The sequence below is a fragment of the Muntiacus reevesi genome, chromosome 10, assembly GCF_963930625.1.
Source record: "Muntiacus reevesi chromosome 10, mMunRee1.1, whole genome shotgun sequence".
In the NCBI taxonomy this organism is placed as follows: domain Eukaryota; kingdom Metazoa; phylum Chordata; class Mammalia; order Artiodactyla; family Cervidae; genus Muntiacus; species Muntiacus reevesi.
In genome coordinates this window covers 43,058,133-43,074,106 of record NC_089258.1, presented here as the reverse complement: position 1 = coordinate 43,074,106, position 15,974 = coordinate 43,058,133, and the positions used below count along the sequence as shown (strand labels likewise).

The window sequence follows — 15,974 nt, the reverse complement described above, 5'->3', positions numbered from 1 at the left end:
TATTTAACTTATATGCAGAGTGCATCATGAGAAACACTGGGCTGGATGAAGCACAAGCTGGAATCAAGATTGCTGGGAGAAATAACAATAACCTCAGATACAAAATGACACCAGCCTTATGGCGGAAATCAAAGAATTACTAAACAGCCTCTTGATGAATGTGAAAGAGGAGAGTGAAGAAGTTGGCTTAAAACTCAACATTCAGAAAAATAAGATCATGGCATCCGGTACCATCACTTTATGGCAAATAGATGGGGAAACAATTGAAACAGTGAGAGACTTTATTTTCTTGGGCTCCAAAATCACTGCACATGGTGACTGCAGCGATGAAATTCAAAGACACTTGCTCCTTGGAAGAAAAGCTATAACCAAACGACACAGCATATTAAGAAGCAGAGACATTACTTTGCTGACCCAGGTCCATCTAGTCAATGCTATGGTTTTCTCCAGTAGTCAAGTATAGTTGTGAGAGTTGGACTATAAAGAAAACTGAGCACTGAAAAATTGATGCTTTTGAACTGTGGTGTTGGAGAAGACTCTTGAGAGTCCCTTGGACTGCAAGGAGATCCAACCAGTCCATCCTAAAGGGAATCAGTCCTGAATAGTCATTGGAAGGACAGATGCTAAAGCTGAAGTTCCAATATTTTGGCCACCTGTTGCAAAGAACTGACTCATTTGAAAAGGCCCTGATGCTGGGAATGATTGAAGGCAGGAGGAGAAGGGGATGATAGAGGATGAGATGGTTGGATGGCATCACTGACTCTATGGACATGAGTTTGAGCAAGTTCTGGGAGTTGGTGATGGACAGGGAGGCCTGGCGTCCTGCAGTCCATGAGGTCACAAGGTGTTAGACACAACTGATACTGAACTGAACTGAAGCTCTTCCTAACTAAGGCCTTGATGATGACTCTACCTAAGGCCCAGACACTGTCATTAATAACCTAATTGTTTCCCTATATAACACCCTAATTGTGGCCCTAACTCATGACCTGACAATGGTCCTATTTCTCTGATCCTGTTCCTTCATAAGGTCAAGAACCTTCTCCTCACACAGGCCCTGACACTGTCAATAAAAATGACCTGACTTTTTCCCTAAGTAACACCCTGATTTTGTCACTAACTAATGCCCTGACACTGGTTCTAACTACACCCTGATGCTGGTCCTATTGAAAGCCCTGAGATATCCCTAAGGAGCAGCCTTACCTGAAGCCTTGACACTGTCCTTAGCTTAGGCCTTGATGCTGTCCCTTATAGTCGATGCTGTCACTAAATATCCCTCTGATTCTGTCCATAACCAAGGTCCTGAATATGTCCCTAATAAAGTCCCCTAAGTGCCCCTAATGAACGGCCTTAACTGGCTCTTGCTAAGGCCATCAGGTTATCTCTGAGGTCCTGACACTGTCTCTGAGGCCCTGATGCTGGCTCTAACGGCCTGACGCTGACCCTCACTAAGTCCTTGCCCAGGAGTTGTCCCAGGCTGCTGGGCAGCTTTCTGTTTTCCTCATCTCTCGCCAGCTGCCAGCCATTGGCAATTCTGAGATTCTGTGACGCGGTGGTCCCACATAGGGTGTGCCTGAGGAGGCCAACCTGCCGGAGGACGGTCACGGCCATCCCACCCTCCAAGGGACAGTGACTCGGGGTGGGAATCTCTCAGCCAGTGTCTGACCTCAGGTTCTGTGTCGCTGTTTATTGTAAAACCCTTGGAGTTACTTCAGTAACATTTTTAAATGGATCTTCCCCTTGGCATATTTATAAGATAAATTTTTACTGAATTAAAATTCAGGAACAACATTATTAGAATGAGCAGGAAGACACAGGATGCCCCCCAATGATTTATTACTTAGAGGATTTTACAGTTCTCATGAGAAAACACTCTCATCACCCTCTAGGCATCAGCACAAGATAGGAATCATCTGCATTCTTTATTTATCCCTCTGAATCTTTCAGAAACTTTCCTTCAGGAGAAATCTCTGGGCTCTTCAGGAACTGTGAGTGGTGATGTCAGGTAAATCTGAGACTGAAAAGCAAGAGGAAAAGAGAAGGTGAGGAGATGAGAATTCTTGATGGAGAAGCAGGGGCATCGACATTCAAAATCAACCTGAGAGTCTGAATTAGTATCCAGTGAAAGGAAGGGTCACCAGGACCTGGCCCCACTGGCCTTGTCACCTGCTGTGGGGACTGGAGCCACCCAAATTGCCCTGGCCACTTTCAGAGAAATAAAGAAGGTAGGAGAACACCAAGGGAGCCACGGGAGCCACATTGGAGAAGGTTGCTGCTATGAAGTAAGATGTACTTTTCCAGAAAGTGAAGGATGATCCCTTGGTTGTCAAAGACTTGCAAAGATTCCGTGTTGTTTTGGAGACATGTTGAAGCCTCCAGTCTTTGAGGGCAGTTATGAGAAGGAACTGTGCTCAAAACCATCCAGCACTCACTCCTTGAGGGTGCTGAGGATGACCAGTGTCCAGCCCAAGGGTGTTGTGGGCCTAAACCCCCTTATCATCTGGGGTGGGTGGGGCCCCACGGGCACCCCACTGGGCCAGGGGGGTCTCGGCTTGTAGGCTACAGGCCTTTCTCAGGTACATGATCTGCAAACATCTTGTGCCATTTTGGATGGCAGATCTTTTTCCTTATTCCTTTTGTGCACAACACCTTTTGTTTTGAAGAAGTCTAATTCATCTCTTTTGTCTTTTTTTGTTTGTGGTTTTGGTAGCAGATCTAAGAAATCATGGCCAAATACAAAGTCATGAAGATTTTCTCTCATGTTTTCTTCTATAGGGTGTATAATTTTGGTTCTTACATCTAGGCCTTTGATCCATTTTGAGTTGGTTTTGAATAGTGAGGGAAGTAGGGGTCCAACTTTGTTCTTTTGCATGTGGGATCTGGTTGTCCCAGCACCTGTATTAATTGTTTGGGAAAATATTTGCAAATGATGCCACCAAAAATGTCTAATTTCCAAAATACACAAACAGCACATGCATCTAAAACAAATAAATAAATAATGGGCAGGTCTAAATAGACAGTTTTCCAAAGAAGACATACAGATGATCAACAGGCACATAAAAAGACCCTTCACACTGCTAATTATTAAAGCAATGCAAGTCAAAACCACACTGAGGTATCACCTGATAGTCATCAGAATGGCATCGATAAAATGTCTACAAATAACAAACGCTGGTGAGGGGGTGGAGAAAGCGAAATCTCATACACTGTTGGTGGGAATTGATGCAGCCACTGTGGAAAACAGTATGGAGGATCCTCAAAAAACTAAAAAGCTGCCATATGAATTAGCAGTCCCACTCCTGGGCATATATCCAGACAAGACTATAATTCAAAAAGATACATTCACCACTATGTTCACAGCATCACTATTCACAACAGCAAAGATGTGAAACAACCTACCTGTCCAACAACTGATGAATGGATAAAGATGAGTGTGTGTGGCTGTGGTGTGTGTGTGTGTGTGTATATATATACAGTCCGTGGGGTTGCAAAGAGTCGGACACGATTGAGCAACTTCACTTCATGAGGTACACACATTATTTAACTTTCTTGTGCAACCATGTGAAAGTAATTAATATCACAAAACTGCATAATTAAAATGAATTAAAAGGTTAATGCCACGTTTTGTATTTTTAATGACAATGAGAAAAAAGTGTAGTGGTCGTAATTGTTACAACATAAATGAATAGTAAAAACACCCTTAGTGAGAAAAGCCATACCATAAAAGGTCACCCAGATCCCATATTCATCTTGTCTGCTTTAAATCCATCAAGGCCGTCCAAATGAGGGGAAACTCAGGAATGGCTCCAGGAAAAGAAAACTGGATCAGGATGGAAAAAGGTATCTTCACACAGTTGGGGCAGCAGGTGAAAGTGCATGTGGGCCTGTGTATTAAACTATGACACAGAAGTCATGATTTCCTCATGGGGGACTAGGTGTTGGATCCTCAGGAGGGTGTCACTGTTTTGGGTAAAACACACTGAACTGTGTGAATTGGCAAATATGAGTACTTTTTACCATTATAAAAATTTTCTGTACATTTTGAATTAGTGGAAAATGAGTTACTTTTCAAAACAACCATGATAGTACCATTCAATAAATCAGGTAAGACAGGCATCAGACTTTGTTATAGAGACCAAGACTTACCAGACCAAGTTCAACCAAAGTTGTGACACTTATTTCCCTTGTAGGAGTCCATACGTTGTTAGTATTAAGAGGCATCGTGGGAAGAGGGTGTTTGTAGCCACTAAGTAGTGGGTCCTATAGATAATCAGGATTGCAGGAGAAACAGTGAGATTTTAGCTTCACAATCTTTTACATTATTTCAAAAAATACATTAAAAGATAAATTCAGCAAAAAAAACCAAAACACACAAATCAATTTTTTTCTATACATGGATAACAAACCATCAAAAAGAATAAGAAAATAATCCCATTTGAAATTCAAGGAAAAAAAACTATCTAGGAATAAATTTAACCAAAGACATAAAAGACCTATAATCAGAAAACTATAGGGCATTGATAAAGATATTGAAAACAGAAAAAAAATATCCTATACTCATGCATCAGGAAAAATATTTTTAAAATATTTTCTACTGAGCCCAAGAGCCTAGAAGCCCATGCTCCACAGCAAGAGAGGCCACTTCCAAGAGAAGCCCCACAACCACAACTATAAAAACCCCATGCACAACAAAGACCCAGTGCAGCCAAAAATAAAAATAAAATAACTTTTAATAAAAGTCTATCAACAAAGAAAAAATAATGTGGACTTTATAAAATTAAAATTTTCTACTCTATGGAAGACCTTATTCAGAACACCAAAAGACAAAGCACATACTGTATGTATGCTCAGTTACTTCAGTCATGTCTGACTCTTGGGAACCTATGGACTATAACCTGCCAGGCTCCTCTGTCCATGGGATTCTCCAGGCAAGAATACTGGAGTCGGTTGCCACACCCTCCTCCAGGAGATCCTCCCAGCAAAGGGATCAAACCCGCATCTCCTATGTCTCCTGTATTTGCAAGTGGGTTCTTTACCACTAGTGCCATTTCCAAAACACATATCTGAAAAAGGATCTGACTTGAATTATACCAAACAACCTCTTTAAAATTTGGTAAAGATTGAAATACGCACCTGGCCAAAGAAGATAGATAGTAAATAAGCATACAAGAGTACACTCAAGATGCTGGTGGAATGCATGTACAGTCAAATTTGGAAGACAGCTTGGCACTTTTCTCCAAATCTAAACAGTCTCACCTCAGGATCCAAGAAGTGCATCGCTTGTATTTAGACCACTGCTTTGCAAAACTGTGAAATAAAAACTAGCATCAAGTAATGTAATATTTAAAAACTTAAAGATATCAGGATGTCCTTCCATAGATGCATCCATCAGTAAACTAGGGCACAGACACGTCAAGGGGAGCACAGCACAGCACACCGTTTGACAAAAGGATTACTCTGGATTAATTTTAGAAAACAGTGGCACCAGGAGAATCTTGGAAAACCAAGTAGAAATGGCATTTTATGAAGCAGATTTACATTTATTAAGGATATCTCCATCTGTAAGGGTATGTCCCTCTCTGGGACAGGAATTGGATGATGATAAAAGTCAAGAAAAGCTTGTCTAAGATGGATGCTAATCTGAAAAACCACCATACTCTTATTTACTGTGAGTCACCTAATAAATCCCCTTAAATGTCTTTTTCCACTCCCTAACCTCCTTCGTTCATTCTTAGTTGATGATAGTGTTTAATGTAAAGTCTTGGACAATTTCTTGGACCGGTCTTGGAATGCAAAAGTCAAGAGATACCAGGAGTAACAGGCAAAGTTGGCCTTGGAGTAAAAATGAAGCAGGGCAGAGGCTAACAGAGTTTTGCCAAGAGAATGCACTGGTCATAGCAAACACCCTCTTCCAAAAACACAAGAGAAGACTCTACATATGGACATCTCCAGATGATCAACACTGAAATCAGACTGATTATATTCTTTGCAGCCAAAGATGGAGAAGCTCTATACAGTCAGCAAAAACAAGAATGGGAGCTGACTGGAGCCCAGATCATGAACTCCTTACTTCTAAATTCAGATGTAAATTGAAGAAAGTAGGGAAAATCACTAGACCATTCAGGTATGACCTACATCAAATCCCTTATGATTGTCCAGTGGAAGTGACAAATAGATTTAAGGGATTAGATCTGATAGATAGAGTCCCTGAAGAACTATGAATAGAGGTTCATGACATTGTACAGGAGGCAGTGACCAAGACCACCCCAAAGAAGAAGAAATGGAAAAAGGCAAAATGTTTGTCTGAGGAGGTCTTACAAATAGCTGAGGAAAGCAGAGAAGCTAAAGGCAAAGGAGAAAGGAAAGATATACCCATTTGAATGCAGAGTTCCAAAGAATAGCAAGGAAAGATATGAAAGCCTTCCTCAGTGATCAATGCAAATAGAGGAAAACAATAGAATGGAAAAGACAAGAGACCTCTTCAAGAAAATAAGAGATAGCAAGGGAACATTTCATGCAAAGATGGGCTCAATAAAGGACAGAAATGGTATAGACCTAACAGAAGCAGAAGATATTAAGAAGAGATGGCAAGAATACACAGAAGAACTATACAAAAAAGATCTTCATGACCCAGATAACCGTGATGGTGTGATCACTCACCTAGAACCAGACATCCTGGATTGCAAAGTCAAGGGGGCCTTAGGAAGCATAACTACAAACAAACCTACTGGAGGTGATGCAATTCCAATTGAGCTTTTTCAAATCCTAAAAGATGATGCTGTGAAAGTGCTGCACTCGATATGCCAGCAAATTTGCAAAACTCAGCAGTGGCCACGGGACTAGAAAAGGTCAGTTTTCATTCCAATCCCAAAGAAGGGCAATGCCAAAGAATGTTCAAACTACCACACAACTGCACTCATCTCACACACTAGCAAAGTAATGCTCAAAATTCTCTAAGCCAGGCTTAAACAGTACATGAACCATGAACGTACAGGTGTTCAGCTGGATTTAGAAAAGGAAGAGGAACCAGAGATCTAATTGCCAACATCTGCTGGATCATAGAAAAAAATAACAGAATTCCAGAAAAACATCTACTTCTGCTTTATTGATTATGCCAAAGCCTTTGACTGTGTAGATCACAACAAACTGGAAAATTCTTAAAGAGATGGGAATACCAGACCATCTGACCTGCCTCCTGAGAAATTTGTATGCAGGTCAAGAAGCAACAGTTAGAATCAGACAAGGAACAAGGGACTGGTTCCAAATTGGAAAAGGAGTACATCAAGACAGTATATTGCTACTCTGTTTATTTAACTTATATGCAGAGTACATCATGTGAAATACTGGGTTGGATGAAAGACAAGCTGGAATCAAGATTGCTGGGAGAAATATCAATAACCTCAGATACACAGATGACATAACCCTAATGGCAGAAGGTGAAGAGGAACTGAAGAGCCTCTCGATGAAAGTGAAAGAGGAGAGTGAAAAAGGCTTAAAAGTCAACATTCAAAAAACTAAGATCATGTCATCTGGTCCCATCACTTCATATCAAATAGATGGGGAAACAATGGAAACAGTGAGAGACTTTATTTTGGGGGGGCTCCAAAATCACTGCACATGGTGACTGCAGCCATGAAATTCAAAGACACTTGCTCCTTGGAAGAAAAGCTATAACCAAACTACACAGCATATTAAAAAGCAGAGACATTACTTTGTTGACAAAGGTCCATATAGTCAAAGCTATGGTTTTTCCAGTAGTCATGTATGGATGTGAGAGTTGGACTATAAAGAAAGCTGAGTGCTGAAGAATTGATTCTTTTGAACTGTAGTGTTGGAGATGACTCTTGAGAGTCCCTTGAACTGCAAGGAGATCCAACCAGTCCATCCTAAAGGAAATCAGTCCTGAGTATTCATTGGAAGGACAGATGCTGAAGCTGACACTCCAACACATTGGCCACCTGATGTGAAGAACTGACTCATTTTATAAAACCCTGATGCTGGGAAAGATTGACGGCAGGAGAAGGGGATGATAGAGGATGAGATGGTTGGATGGCATCACTGACTCAGTGGACATTAGTTTGACCAGCTCTGGGAGTTGGTGATGGACAGGGAAGCCTGATGTGCTGCAGTCCATGGGGTTGTAAACAGTTGGTCTCGACTGAGTGATTGAACTGAACTGAACTTGCACCATTTCAGGAAGTGATTCAGTTTTCCCAGGTATCTTTCAAGTATACACGGATGCATGGCATATATTAAACCTCTGATTGTTTTTCTCCAGTTCATCTCCCTTTCATTATGAGGATCTCAATAAAGAACATCAAAGGGTAGAGGGAAAATTATCTTTTCTTTCATATAATGCAACACAGTAGTATTTAGACATACAAAGGAATGAACCACCAACCCATTTATTTAAAAAGCATGAATCTAACACTTACATTACTAAGTGAAGGAATCCGGCCTCAAGTGCTACACACTGTACAAACTTATATGACATTCTAGAAAAGGCAAAACAGACATGATAAACAGTTTATGGAATATGTGGCTGAGATATTTCACATGGTATTGTAGTGATGAATACCTGCCACTGTGCATTTGTCTAAGCACATAGATTTTTGTTTTTAGAACCCAACAAGTAAATTATTACCTATTCACATTCATTTATTTATTCCAGTCAAAGACTGGAATGCAGAATTTAACAAAGATCTAACTGATTGAGAAATGTATGTAAAACTTCAGGACTTACCCTGGTGGTCCAGTGGTTAAGACTCACATTGCCAATGCAGGAAAGGTGGGTTCAATTCCTGGTCAAGGATATAAAATCCCACATGCCATATGCCACAGCCAAGAGATTTTTAAAAAAGAAGAAAAAGAAAAAAACCCACTCTTAGTGGGTAGGACAAAATGAGCTGACCTAAGTTCACTGTGGAAATGAATGGAATCTGCAGGCCAAAAGCAAAATGTACCATGCATAAACAATGGACTCTGTAAGTTCTTTCCTATGGGAGGTTGCAGCTAACAGGACTGAAACTACTGTATCAGTCATCGAATGAAACAAGCACTGAATTTGATAAATGACAAGTAGTGGAAGCCAGGTTTGTTACCACTGGAGAAGGAAGTTACAGGCAGACAAAGGGAGAAGGTTACAATACCTGTGTCAAAACAGATCAGGTTGGAGACATAACTGTAAACTATCTTTAGCCTAATACAGAAACACATAGCTCCCTGTGAAAATCTTCATAATTGTGTGTATGCATAGTCTGGGATACATGCATATGTATTTTCATGCATTGTCTGCTAAGAATAGTAAGTTCCCATATGCAAGTTTTTATTGCCATTCTCTAGTAAAAAGGAATAAGTGTTCTTTAAATATGTGGCTGATACTAGGACTGAGACAGTAAATATGTAAAGCAAGATAATCTTAAAATATGAGAAGAAAGTACCAAAAAACTCCATGAAAGCTGAATTATGTAAAATAAAAACAGGAGAGCATAGGAAAAGCTCTCAATAGCCAAAGCAAGAATAAACTAAACAGCCTAATAAGATAGTGCTGGATTATAACTAAAAGTTTAAAATAATTTTCATGTGTCCAAATTTGTTTTTTAAAAAGTTACATAGGTTTTATGAGTAGTGCTGAATAAAAATCTCTATGCAGGAAGACTCTAAACAATTGATACAGACACTCAGCTGTCCATTAAGTATGTGAAGCTAACTCCCCTCTCCTCAAGTGTGGATCCTGCATTATGACTTCCTCCTTAATAAGGCACACAGGATGGACATGGGGAAAATCAACAATAAAGACAAATAACAAATGTTGGCAAAAATGTACAGAAATTGGAACTCCAATTTTACTTGTGGAGATGTAAAACAGCGCAATCAATGTATGTAAAACTTCAGCATTTTCTCAAAAATATAGAAATGTAATTATCATATGTTTTGGAAGCTCCACTCCTAGACATATATACAAAGAATTTAAAACAGATGTTCAAATATTAAGTTGTACACCAGTATTCATAGCAGCACTGTTCTCAACAGCCCAAGGTAAAAACAATGAAAATGTCCACCAACAGGTGAATGAATAAGCAAAATAAGGTAGATTCATCCATAAGATGCATTACCCTGCCATATAAAGGCATCCAGTAATATATACCATATATTAAAATAGAGCCACAGCTGCAGAAAACAGTAGGGGGCTACTCAAAAACAAACACAGAGTTAACATAGAACCCATCAATTTCCAGGGAATGCACCCAAAATATTTAAAACCAAGAACTGGAATGTATATTTGTATCCCATATTCATAGAAGCATTATTCACAGTAGCCAAAAGATGGAAGCAACACAAGCGTTCAACAGATAAATGGATAAGCGCAGTGTAGCATAAACACAGTGGAATATGATTCAACCTTCAAAAACAAGATAGCTGTCACACATGCTTTAATGTGAATGAACCTTCAAGTCATTATGTGAAGTGAAACAAGGCTGACACAAAAGGAAAAGTTCTCTATGATTCCACCAGTGCGAGATATCCAAATAAGACAAATTCCAAGTAGAATAAGGTAGCCAGGGATTGAGGGTGGTGAGTGTTTAATGGTTACAGTGTCACTTCGGGTAAAAGAAAAGATTCTGGAGACAAATGGTGAGGATATTTTTACAACCCGAGTGCAGTTAATGCTATAGAAGTATATACTTAAAATGACTCAAATGATAAATACTATATGTTTGTAATCACAATTAAAAAATGATACAGGTTATAACATGGAAAAGCACTGAAAACATCCTCAGTAAAAGAAGCCACACAGAAAAAGCCATGCAGATCATAGTCATCTTGTCACTTTAAAGCCACGAAAGTTTTTGACATGAGAGAAAGCCCCAGTGGTGTTCCCAGAAAAAGAAAACTGCATTAGAATGGAGAAAGACATTTGACAAAGTTTCGGCAGCTGATGCAAGTTGAAGTGGTCCTATGGATAAGATTGTAATGTGGACACCATAACAATCCCCCATTTGGGAGTTATAGGCTGGTTCCCTGGGAAAACGACCCTGTTTTGGGTAAAACATTGCATTTTTTGGTGTGAATATAGGAAACTTTGTACCTCTATTGAAACTTGGAGTTTTTGAAATTTTACTAGGTTTCAGTACAACCATGTAAGTCACATGCCAGAAAATCAGAGATGGCATCAAACATTACAAAAGAGTCCAAGACTTAACCAGACCAAATTCAACTAAAGTAGTGACGCTAATCGCCTTGTAGGAGTCCATATGGTATCCACATGGTATACCACATGGTATAGTCACCGTAGGAAGAGTCGCCACCATGCCTTGGGTGATGAGGATGGCCCTGATGGAACTGAAACTGTGAGATGTCTGAATTCCAGTTTTCCATGTAACACTACACCCAAGCAACTGTCAGAACTATAGAATGAATTCAGGGACTTCCCTGGCAGTCCAGTGGTGAAGATTCTGCACATCCACTGCAGGGGGGGTCTGGATTTGACCCTCGGTCAGGGAACTAAGATCCAACATGCTGAGTTGCATGGCCAAAAAATTAATCAGTAGAACTGCAAGATCATGTGTGATTCTCTACACTAATAATGAACTACCAGAAAGAGAAATTAAGAAAATAATCCCCTGTCCAATTGCATCCCCTCAAAACTAGAAATTTAACCAAAGACTTGAAAGAGCTGCAAGCTAAAAACTGCAAGACACAGTGCTCAATTAAACTGAACAGATATGAAAAGACATCCCATGCTCATGGGTGACAATACCGTTAAAATCTCCATTCTAACCAAAGTAACGTACACATTCATGCAATCACTACCAACATCTCATTGACATATTTCACAGAAACAAAAATAATGTTAACATCCGTGTGGAACCACAAAGGACCCAGAAGAGCCAAAGTGACCCTGAGAAAAAAGAACAGGCTGGCAGCATCTCCATCCCTGACTTCAATCTGCATTACACACCTAAAGGCACCACAAGACATGTGGAACTGTATCAGAAACAGGCACAGATACCAGAGAGCCCAGAAATAAATATACAGGTTCACAGTAATCAATTTACAAGAAAGGAGCTAAGAGCATACATCCAGGAAAGGACAGTCCCCTCAATAAGCCATGCTGGGAAAAATGGACACCACCACACCAAGGAACAACACTGGACACCATTCTGTACCACAGACAAAAACTGACTAAAAACCCACAACTTTCCACATCAAGCCCTAACTGTCCTGGGTCCTCTGAAGACAGACACTCAGCAACAGCCACACACAGAAAGTTTCTTCCCAATTTTCCTCACCTTTTCCTTCAGCGGCACCACCTCCCTGCAGGTCCTGAGGAAACTGGCTCATGTCAAACTGAACTGAACCCCACAATGTCCCAAAGCCAAAGCCCTAATGGGTCCTGAGGGGCCAGACTCCCATCACCCTGGATTGAACCCCAAAATGTATCAAAGCTGAAAACTCAGTGGGTCCCAAGAAGACCAGACTCCCATCAGTTTAAGCTGAACCCCACAACATCCCAAAGCTGAAGCCCCAGTGGGTCCTCAGTGTCCAGACTCCCAACTCCCTGAACTGAACCCCACAATGTCCCAAAGCTGAAATCCCAGTGGGTCCTGAAAAGACCAGACTCCTGTCAGCCTGAAGTGAACCCCACGAAGTTCCAGAGCTGAATCACCAGCAAGTTCTGAGGAGACCAGACTCCCATCAGTCTGAACTAACCCCACAGTGTCCCAAAGCCAAAGTCATAATGGGTCCTAAGGGGCCAGACTCCCATCACCCTGGATTGAACCCCAAAATGTATCAAAGCTGAAACGCCAGTGTGTCCTGAGGAGACCAGACTCCTGTCAGCTTGAACTGAACACCACAATGTCCCAAAGCCGAAGCCCCAGTGGGTCCTCAATGGCCAGATTCCCATATCCCTCAACTGAACCCCATAAAGTCCCAGAGCTGAAGCACCAGCAGGTCCTGAGGAGACCAGACACCCACTCAGGCTGAACTCACCCCACAATGTCCCAAAGCCAAAACACCAGTGGGTCCTGAGGAGACCCATCTCCTGTCAGCCTGAAGTGAACCCCACAATGTCCCAAAGCCAAAACCCGAGCAGGTCCTGAGGAGACCAGACTCCCTGTCTTCCTAAACTGATTCCCACAACGTCCCGAATCTGAAATCCCAGTGGGTCCTGAGGAGACCAGACTCCTGTCAATAGCCACACGCAGCCAGGTGCTCAGTCAGAGTGGGATTTCCGCTTGGGGTGGGGGTGGGTCAGGGAGGCGGGCTCTCGCTCCCTGCCAGCCAATGAGAACTGCAGATCAAGCCTCCCTCACTCGCGCAGGCATAGCCAAATGAAGACTCCGCCCCTCAGGGCAGTTCTGCTAGGTTCATTAAACTATGGAAATTCAAACTGAAATATTGCCAATACCCAAAACTTCTCCAAAATAGTTAAGGAATAATTAACTTGAAACTGTATAGAATGAAATGTAGTCACCAAATTCACTCAAATTTATTAACAGATATTTAAATTTTGAAACTATCAAAATTGTGGACATAAACGTAGAAAATCTACATGCCCCTGGGTTTGACCTGTATATCATGAGCTTTGAGTTTTAACACACAAGCTGTCAGTCCACAAAAGAAAAATATTGTGGACTTTATAGAAATAAAGATGTCTATTCTGAAAGAACTCATTCAGAAAATCAAAATACAAGCCACAAACTGGAAGAAAAATATTTGAAAATTCATATCTGATACAAGATTTGGACACAAAATATACAAAGACCTCTTGAACAACCCTATAAACAATAAGTAAAGATCTGAACAGACACCCAGCCAAAAAAAGTTATACAGATAGTACAAAACAGAAACACCCTCAACATCATACACCATTAGGGAATTAAAAATTAATGTCATGAGCTATCACACTATACAGTTGAAGCTTGGAGTCTCCCACAGCCCAAGACCCTTAATGAACATGCCTGTAAAGTTAACGTGTTAGTCACTTACTTCTGTCTGACTCTTTGCAACCCCATGGACCACCAGGCTCCTCTGTCCATGGGATCCTCCAGGCAAGAATATGAGAGTGGACTGCCACGCCCTCCTCTGAGGATGTTCCCCACTTAGGGATTGAACCTGGGTCTTCTGCTATGGGCAGACTGTTTACCGTCTGAGCCACCGTGAAAGCCTGAACACGCCTGTACCCATAGATTAAAGCTTCCGCAACTTTGCAGTTTAGAGAGATACTGCTCTGGAAAGCTACGCAGTGTTCTCCATGGTTCTGGAAGTAAATACACTTTTCCTTCCCATGAGCTTTGGCTAGGTTGTATCTTCTGGCTCAACACCCACCAAGAGGTAAACTCACTTTCCTGGTAACATTTCTCCGTCCAGACTCCCAACCACCACTTGATACTAATTTTACTGTCAGTTGTCTTGCTTCCAATACATGGAAATCACGTTATTTTTCTGCAAGCAAATCTAGCTAAGGGCCAGAAACAGTGTCCCTAATTTTACCTTGTGAAGCCAGTAGGTGTCAAGCAAACTCAGCTCTGTGGCTCCATCCAGTTCGCTGCCTCCTTTTACAGAGAACACGTGCAAGGCTTTGAGGTTTTATTTATACCTCATTTCTGAAGGCCTTTAATACCTACAATAAATATACAAGTGACTCATCAGTGCCACTTCTACTTTGAGGTTTAAAATCCTCCCAGTTTTTTCTAACATACTTATTCCATGCCTTGCATTTAAATCTTTGACCATACGTTGTTTATCCTGTGTCTCATCAGAATTTAGTTAATTGCACAATTTTCCCCTGAATAATGCAGTACTCATCACATAGAGTTCTTGCCAAAACTGGATTTGGCAAGGTAGGGCACAGATCGGCCTAGGAGAAAGTCCGGGGACACGAATACAGTCTGGTGGAGCCGAGATTCTAGTTGAGGGCACTGGAAGGAAACATCCAGCCTGAGGACAACCCGCTCACTTGAGGATCCAGGCCTAAGAGGCCATGCCTGAAAACAAAGAAAACAGCCAAGATGCGCCTGCGCACTGGAGCAACTTGACAGACACGCCCTCAGAGCAGCCAATCCCCGAGCGATGGGGCGGGGCCTCCATTGCGCTCCGCACTGTCCCAGTGCCTATTGGCCAGACTGCCTTGGTCGCAAGGCCGATTGGTCGCTCGTGCCTGACAGGGTATAGGCGGGCTGCTGATCCTTCACTTTGCCTCAGCGCAGGAGGACTGGACGTCGCTGAGCTACTAGCGCACCCCAGGCCGGGTTGGGCAGCGTCGCAGGACAGTGGGGAGACTGACAGGAACGCACCCTGCACAACACTTATAAACCCTTAGCCTGACCACTTCAAATTCCAGGGTGAGAGGCCCCAAATTCCCTCAGCTTTGAGGAACCTGAGTCCTAATCTGAAGGAAGCTTGCGTCTCGTCAGCTTCAGGGACTACAAGTCCCTTCACCCGCAGAAACACTGAATCCCCTAGTGCTGCGACCCTCAAATACCTAGAGTAACCCCAGTTCTCCTCAGCCTGAGGCACCCTAAAAATAGCATCCGCAGAGACACCAAATTTCCTTAACCTCGGAGACCCTGAATACCTCAGCCTGGGAGTTAAAGCTCTTCGCCCTCAAGACCCCAATTGTCCTGCCTGTCGGAGACCTAAAGCACCTTAGTAAGAAACCCCTGATTTTCTCAGCCTGAAAGATCCCAAGTTCTCTCACCCTGCACATTCTACATCAGCCAAAATATCCCCAGTCCCCTCTGCCTGAGGACCCCAGTTACTTCAGCCCGTGGGACCCATATCTCCTCAAGCCTATTGACCTGTCCCTTAGATATAGAACCCAACCCACGTTATGCCCAGATATTTCTGAGTCCCCAGGCGGAGATCCTCAAAACCCTTCCTGAAGAAATAATTCCTCTGCTGCACTGGAACAGAGCCCTGATTTCAGCCTGACCCCAGTCCAGCAATTAGGGGCTTCCAGGTCTCCT

At 42.0% G+C, this 15,974-nt stretch overlaps 1 long non-coding RNA gene across 1 annotated transcript; it reads right to left on the bottom strand.

The window, feature by feature from the left end:
• Nucleotides 1-5,138: 5,138 nt before the first annotated feature.
• Nucleotides 5,139-14,528, bottom strand: LOC136176843 (uncharacterized). Its single transcript, XR_010664638.1, has 3 exons — nt 14,500-14,528; nt 8,436-8,495; nt 5,139-5,307 (listed from the first exon to the last, which is right to left on the bottom strand). It is a non-coding gene; the product is annotated as an uncharacterized lncRNA (long non-coding RNA).
• Nucleotides 14,529-15,974: the final 1,446 nt, after the last annotated feature.